Here is an 8,472-nt window from a genome sequence, read left to right as displayed (position 1 = left end):
TCTGCAGCACAATGTCTGTACTGATGAAACAGTACAGAAGAGAGGGGAGAAAGATTGCAAAAGCCAGAGGACCAGGAAGCCTGTAAGACTGTCTCTCCTAAAGATGGCTACCTAAAGTTGTGAACAATGTCAATGTAATAGACGTGCTAAGAGTGAAATAGAAAATGTCATGGGACAGGCAACTTCTGACTACCAAGAGAGGAAGGATGAGCTTCTCTCAGGAACTGGCCCCTGATTGGTGTTTAATGCAAGGTGGTCAGCCTTGAAGTCATATACTACCAAGCCACACTAAATGGACTCAGCAGGATGTATTTATATATTTATGAATATATGAAACAACAATAATAAAAAAGGGTATCAATTTGAGAGAGTGACAGGGAAATGGTAGGGGCTGGAGGCAGAGCACATGAGAGGGGTTTGAGGGAGAAAAGGAAACAGGGAAGTGATGCAGCTATATTATAATTAAACATTTTAAATAAATTAACAAAAATTGAAAACATTCAGCACATTTTGTCTGAGCACAGAAAAGCATCCTCTGAGCTCCCAATATGACCTTCCTTGGGTCTTATCCTATGTAGTTTTACATAAGAATTTTCAACTGAACTCCCATTGACTGTGGAGGGAGATGCTGTTTGAAAAGAAAAATCTTGCTTTCTTGTCTTGTTTTCTTTTGTTTTGTTTGTAGGTGAATGCTCATCATCTTTATATTCTGGGTATCTAAAAACGTCAAAGTGTATAAATACAATCCCAGACTAAACTGATAGCGATGTGAGCAATGAAGAGATAACAGAGAATCAGAAGTGCTCATGCCCAATAAGCTTGTCTTAAGTTAGACCAGTGGTACAGATCAACTGAGGGACATGTAAGAGCTACAGACTCCCAAGACTGGAGATGAATGAGTGATGGTTAAAGTCTGGGGCTGAAGGTGGACTTTCTGTTACTTACCTCCTGCAGGGTCTTGAAGCTAGTGAGACTCTCTGATTTCTTTATTTCTCTACCTGTAAAACTGGAATAATGTTAGCCCTCATTTCAAAAAGACTATTACAAAAATCAAATAAGATACTCTTTGTAAAAATTAAGCCTACTTATAAAGTGTAGATGGCACCAGAATATTCTCCTGTAAAGCTCAGTATACTATTAACATTTGAGGCATCATATTAAAGTGTAGATTTACAGCTGTAGGGAAGGAATGATATGCTTTAGCAGGAAAAATGGACTCTGGAGACAATAATCTAGATTCTTCCATTGGTTGGTTCTTTGACCAGAAACAAGTCTTAGTTTCCCTACTTATCAAAGGGAAAAGACTTCCAGCAAGACAAGGAAAGAACCAAGTGAAACCGTATACTGAGTGATTTCTAAAGTACAAATTATTGCACATGAATGAGACAATTTGTGTACTATCACTAAGATTAATGCCCAGAGAAACTGTGTGGAGTGTGAGCCTAGTAGAGTTATTTTGGAAGAGGTGATGTGAAACCATTACTTATAAATAAGTGTGTTCTGTCTAATTTTGTCTGCTAACATGGCCATCTCATCTCCAAAGCCCATAGAATAAAGAAGTTATATTTTAGAATATGGTGCTTTGCATTGATCTCTCCTTGCTTCCATAGCTGGTGTCAGATGATTAGGTTCTATCTTCAGCACCCTCATCCACACACAGGACTTTAGGGATGTCAGCCAACCTCTCTGGTCAATTGTCATCATTTGTCAGAATCTCACTGCCCATATTTACCAGATCCAAGACATTTACTACTTCACCAGCCCAGTGAGTGATCACTTAGTGTTCTTCTGCCTTAAACAAAGATGAATTTTCTATTTGGCTCCAACTCTGTCCTGATTTGGGAGCCTATGCAGATCCAGATTTTGCCTTACATTACCTCATCTGTCTTCTGTACCCACACTAACTTCTCTCTATTATGGACTATTACCACTACCCCATTTGGTCAGCTGTTGTTGGCGTTTCCAACTCCAATAAGCCCATATAATAAACACAGAATCCAGTTATAATTATAAGCTATGTGACTAGATTGGGCATATCTAACACTATACTAAGTTATTCCCGAGCTATAAGACCCCCTGAGGAAGCAGAATTAACATCACAATACAAACAGTATTAGGACAACCCACAACATTGCCAATTAAAAGCTCCTTCTCTCATAGTAACAAATACATAGTATTTCTCATAGTAAAAATACATAGTACATACAATTTTGAAGCAATTATGAAAATTATTAAGTATGAATTTTACTTATAACATTGGTCCATTATATTTGTCAATCAAGATCACTTTGATCACTTATCCTAACTAAAAGAGTTTATAATTCTGTACCTCAATCATGTTTGATTTGAACGTGTATTACCACCTGAAAGCCATTCTTTCAAATCTGGTACATCTTTAATGTTAAACAACGTAAGACTCAATTGTGAGACTATAACTAGTCTTCAACTCCATCAGAGACTTGAGAAGGAATTAAATATTACCTGAATGTGCAGGAAGCACAAAGACAGCTTCCAAAATTCATACAATTGGCAGAGACAGCTGACTTCCTCGACAGTCTTCAATATTCTTTATTTTCCAAAGGGAAATAGCAAAATTGGTTTTGTCAAAGGAAGGCTAGCTAGCATCATTTGCCATCTAGTCTCTACATTCTGAGAAACATCAAGACTTAGCTGAAGTCCTGACTATAACCGTCTGAAAGGTTGGATGGGTGAGCTAGTGGTTCTGGAATGTCTTGGAAGCAAGTCTTTAGATGAAATAGCTTCAAGGTACTTCTTGTAGGATTAGGTAGGGAGCTGGAATGGAAGGCCTCAGAATCTCAGTATCCCAGAGTGTGAATCTTGTTAGGGTTATCTTTTCCTTCTTCCATTCTGTAATATACAAACCTTATGAGTAATATATAGCTCTGAAAAAAAAAACATTTGTATGGAATGTGCAGGGTATACAGATCAGTTAAGGAAGATCACTAAATAAAGACAACTGGCTTTCTTTTGAGGTTAGTTTGATCATATAATCAAGCTACAATATAAATTTACATTTATGCTATTTTAAAGAATGGTGTGTAATAAGTCATGAGAATTTTGTACCAAAAAAGAGTTATTGACTGTGTATAGACATTTAAGTCTCAGCAGATACCAGAGTTGTCTCTGCGTACAGATCTGAGTACAGATCTGCTTATACATCACCTATCTTGTTGATCTTGTCAGTCTCCTTCTTGCCCATAGCCAAGACCTTTCAGGAGTCTCCCTTGGTCATGTCTGATTTTTATCAGCTTAGAAGGAACCCATAGCTTTTCTTTTTCTGTGGAAATATAGGCATAACCTCTCCCTCAGGGTAACATGTTTCCCGTTTTCCATTGACATTAGAATATTTTTAAAATAAACAGGATGGTTTAGTTTAGTAGTTTTTTTCATAATCTAATGTCTTCCAGTAGCCATAGTTTTTTGTTCATTAATATTTTTAAAAGCAAGGTTATTAAGCACTATGTAATCTATCTCTGGAAGGTCTTTGTTGCCTCCTTTTGTCTGTTACATATCTCTTTTAAAGTATGATTAGATCTCTCCATAATTGCTTGTCCTGTAGGATTATGTGATAGATCTGCAACATGTTTTATATTGTAATATGTAAAAAACGGTTTTATTTTATTAGAGAGATATATCAGACCATTGTCCATTTTAAGTTAACTTCTAATAAATGTGTAATTATAGAATCAGCCTTGATTCTGAAGCTAAGACAGTTGTTCATTGATATCCTGTACAATGTACATATCTTTTTTTTAACCAAACTTTGTAAAATGGAAGATTTTACAAATCTCCCTATAAAGATTCACACTCTGGGTCACTGAGATTCTGAGACTTTCCATTCCAGCTCCCTACTTAATCTTACCTCAAGTACCTTTCATCTAAAGACTTGCTTCCAAGCATTCCATTTGCCAAATTTTATTTCCTTGAGTACATTTAGGGTTACTTTCTGTAGGTAATAGAATTTGATTATATAATGAGCAAGTAGGACATTGCTTCACAATTTCCTTGGCTTGTTCTCAAGTGATAGAGAATTCTTTCTTAAAACTTTTGCTGTTAACATGTGTTTTTTTTTTTGTGTGTGGAATTTACAAAGTCTCTAGTATACTTTCTATCAATAGCTGATCAATTTCATTATTCCCTTGTGCCAGAGGGCCTGTCAGACGTGGATGGAATCTTATGTGTGTTATACACAGTAGCTGGCTCCTATTCCTGATCATTTGCTGTAGCTGAATAAACAATGAAGTCAATTTAGAAAAATCCTGAATAAGTTCAGCAGTATCTATGTGTAAAACAATTCTTTCTGTATATTGAGAGTCAGTTACTGTATTAAGAGACGCTTAAAAATCGGATAATACCGTAAGCATTGCCTATAATCCTGATTTTTGAACTGATTTATAGGGAAATCTCAATTACCTTACTTACATTTTCTGATTTATTTCCTGCCTACCCTGATTTATTAGCATCAGTGTAAAATATAGGGGTTCTAGCAATTTTATTATATGAGGGACAATCTAATTAGTTCTTATGAACTGAAGTCACTTGCTTTTAGGGTATTTCTTGTTAATCTCTCTCAAAAATTACTGTATGCTTTGTCAATGTTTATCTTGTGTCTATAATAACATAGTCTCAGCATTATTAAAAGGTGTAACAGTCAGTTTCTCATACTGATGCCCAGACTTTTACCTTCCGTTCTTAACATGTCAGCACTGCAGTTCCACGCTACTCAAATGATTGGCTATTTACTAACCGTTTCCCTGTCAAAACACAGAGAAAGCATACCTTTGTTATCATACACCCTCATCCTTAATAAGTAGTTTTCAATAAATACTGAAATAAATGAAATATACATGAGGTATAATGCAATTATAAACATTCTACATGCTTATTTTCTCTCACTAATTCAGGGCTACAGGGAATAATTCTTTTAGAAAATAACATCATCTTTTATTAGATGTCTCATCATTAATACATATTTACTTTCCATGAATCTAACTCTAAGGATTCAGTAAATTAAATAGACCTGGGTGTCTAGAATTCTCTCAAGGATTTCAACTGAGTCACTGGAGCAGGAGAATCAGGGATCAGAAGAGCCAGCAGTATAAATGATGAATGGGAATTCTCTGTGGATTTCTCTTGGAGTGAAGCTATTTAAATTTGTAGCCAGTATGAAACTGGAATGAGAACTGACTGGTCCTTCATTAGCTCAGCTTGTAGGTGCCTGTAAGGCCACAGCCATCTTCAGTAACCCAACTCTTGTTGTCTCCCTCTAGCTCCTCCCATTCTTCTAGGCTATGACTACTTCTGAAAGGTCTTGGAAGACGAGCATAAATACCCTGCTTATGTTTGTAAAATCCAGGCGACTGCCTGCTGCTGGACTCATACCATCTCTAGTTGATCACCTTTGCGTTTTAGTGTATAGTCCACTTCCTCAATCTTGCCCCACCCTCAGGAGGCCCAACTGACTCAGGTTGGTTTTTTTTATTTAGAGTTCAAGTAGTTGAGTCAGGAGTTTTATATTGATTGACAATAGCAGAAAATTTCCCAGGATGAATCAAATGTGTTATTGAAATCTTGAGTTACATTTCTGGTGGTGCAGGGGATTGATCCCAGGGGTTTTCACTTGCTACATCAGTACTCTATTCCTGGGCTATATCTTAACCTTAATATTAGTTTCTTGTATGAGAGAATAAAAAAATAAACGGAAATAGAAAAATAAACAGAAAATAGAAAATAAAATCAAAGTCAATAGCTTGAGTCAAAAGAGAAAATTGGCAGCCTCTAGAAATTGCTAAGGCAGTTTCTAAAAACCAAGGTCAGGAACATCACATATGAAGCAAGTGCCAGGAAGGTTTAGGGCTGAGATTCATGGTACCAACATGGAGACTAGAAAGTTAACTTTAAAGGACCGCAGGTGTTTCTGATGCTGTCACTTATAGACAGTGCAGAAGTACCCACAGCCACAGCTTTTGTTTTGAGCCAAACTTGACAATGGATATGTATGGTTGAGGAAACTCATAGGTGAAACCGTGGCAAAGGACATCTTGAATACACATCCAAGGAATGTTGAGCAAGAAAATGGAAGCTTTGAGCCATGATGTAAAGACTATACCGACTGTGTAAATTGTTTGTGAATCAGAAACTTTGAGGGCACTTTTAGGAACATAATTTTCTTTTGTAGAATAAAGAATGTTGTTGAGGGATCCACTGTTATACCTCTTTAGAGAGACTGGGTGGGAAGAACTGGCCAGTTCATAACCATCATACCTAAAGTTTTCCAAGAGCAATGTAAATTTGTAAGGGAAGCAACAGATGACATTATGCAAAATTATTAAGTGTAGTGACTCCAAGTATCAAATTAATGGAGTTTTTAAACTATGATAAATAATATAAAAGTTTATTATAAGTCAACCATTTGAATAACTTTAGCAACTGTGATGTCACCTTTGGTCATTGACATCAACCTTATTGGATTGAGCAGTAACCAGGCACTAATGATGCCCAATGTTGAGTGTGTCTGTGGGAATGTGTAATTTAATTGTTTTTTCCGAAGTGAGAAGACGAAACTTAAATGTGAATGGTATAATACCATAGGCAGGCATCCTGAGTGAAATTAAAAGATAAAAGGGAGAAAGCCTGCTGAGTGCCAGTATTTTATTTTCTTGCTTTCAGATCTTGTCAAATGTGGACTACCTCTGTGCCTTGACAACCATGATGGATGATCCTAAAACTGTGAGCCAAGAAAAATTTCCTATTTTACCATGCTTGCTTCTTGTCAAGTATTTAGTTAGTAAAGAAAAAAGTAACTAATGGAATTGTATCAAATGCATATCATGTATTAATACTAAATATTACATATGTAATATTGGGACTTATACAATAAGACATCATTAGTTATTTAAGGATAATAATAAATTTGGATTATGTTAATGTAAAACAATGTTGTTGCACATTCAGTGGGATTTACTATCCTTAACAAACATAATTCTTAATAGAAATGCCATTATGACAATGAGTTGTTACTTTATTTTTCTATTTGTTATATTTTTACATATTCATTTTTGCTAAATAGTACTTTAGTGAGTGGTTATGAACTTGTAATTAATGTGTTTCTTTGGTGGTATTAGTTTGTGGTTTTTCCAATACATCAGATCCAGTGATCCTTAGTTTATAGAAAACAGATGAGACTTTCTATTCATTTTTTACAAGGTTAGTGGGTACCTTTGTTAATTCTGATGTTTCTGGGTAGGAAAACCACTACATGTACCTTTCTCACTATCTTCAGTAATTTTTTCTCTGCATTTCTCTGCATTATGAATATACTGTAAAGACTTCATGTGCCTCTGCAATGAATCCAGTTCCACAGAGTAAACTTTTCTAGCATCTGGGTGGGGAGTCACACCATAGTATAAAGAAAACAATCCACAGGACCTTAGCAAATAAGACATCATACTTTGAAAACAGCATGCTAAAAATTTGTTAATTAACAAGATGTCAAATTCATTGAAAGACTAAATCATTGCTATTTTATAGGTAAAATAGAGTTCCACAATTCCTAGCACCCACAGCGGCAGTTAAACCTTTTTTAACCACTTGAATTTTGTAACTAGCTTAAAAAATATGTCTTACCATACTGAAATGATATTAATTTTCAGTTCAGTTTTTATTATAGGGAATAGAGTTTGGGGCAATGGCTTTTAAATGAGAATTCTGTAGGAATACAACTTGATGCACATACTTTTATCCAGTCCAGGTGAGGTGGTTGTCCAAGCACTGTCCGCGACAACATATTGTATACATATTATATATGTATAATATATGTTTCAGAAGGCTCCCAAAGGAGGAGATCTTGGCGATGTCTCTTGAGTGGGAGATGATATTCTTACTCTAGTCAGGTTCCAATCACAGGCTTCCAATATCCTCCAGGCTTATTCCAGCTCCAGACTTGTCCGTTTTCTTCCCTTGATACCATGTTTGTCTCTTCTACCACTTGGTTCTCCTGTTTTCTTGGATCACTGGTGTGTTTCCTGATGTCTCACACGTGACATGACTGGGGACCCATCTTCACTGGCATGCTTTTTCATGAATTATCAGCTCTTTGTTCCAGTGCTTGGGAATGATTCCAGCTTTACCCAATTTCCGTGTAATCTTGAATGATACCCCAGCCTCTCCACATCTGTATTTAGGTGTGTTCAGAATGAGCTTAGCACTAGGACTAATGTCACAAGGTATAGAGGATTAGATGAGGTGGCAGACATCTGGTAGTCAAACACTCACTGAATGGTTGCTTCCTGGATGAATGGTGTTATTAGAATTAACTGGGGATCTGTACAAAAAGAATATGTCTTAAGCATGCTGTGTTATCTCTATAGAGTTTAACACAAGCTTGCTGCTTGGCCCAGTGCTCACTGGTCATTTGATTCTCATTTTGATGGCCTTCTGTTAACACAGCAT

At 36.2% G+C, this 8,472-nt stretch overlaps 1 long non-coding RNA gene across 1 annotated transcript in view; it reads left to right on the top strand.

Moving 5' to 3' along the window:
* The first annotated feature begins 5,297 nt into the window (after window positions 1–5,297).
* Window positions 5,298–8,472, top strand: part of LOC143438399 (uncharacterized) — a 42,435-nt gene continuing 39,260 nt past the window's right edge. The window contains exons 1-2 of the long non-coding RNA XR_013107260.1: window positions 5,298–5,488; window positions 6,691–6,750. This is a non-coding gene — a long non-coding RNA (uncharacterized LOC143438399). The remainder of the gene's footprint in view (window positions 5,489–6,690; window positions 6,751–8,472) is intronic.

Source organism: Arvicanthis niloticus, chromosome 25, assembly GCF_011762505.2.
Source record: "Arvicanthis niloticus isolate mArvNil1 chromosome 25, mArvNil1.pat.X, whole genome shotgun sequence".
NCBI classification, from domain to species: domain Eukaryota; kingdom Metazoa; phylum Chordata; class Mammalia; order Rodentia; family Muridae; genus Arvicanthis; species Arvicanthis niloticus.
Note: the sequence above shows the minus strand (reverse complement) of the source record. Positions and strands in the feature narration are given on the sequence as shown.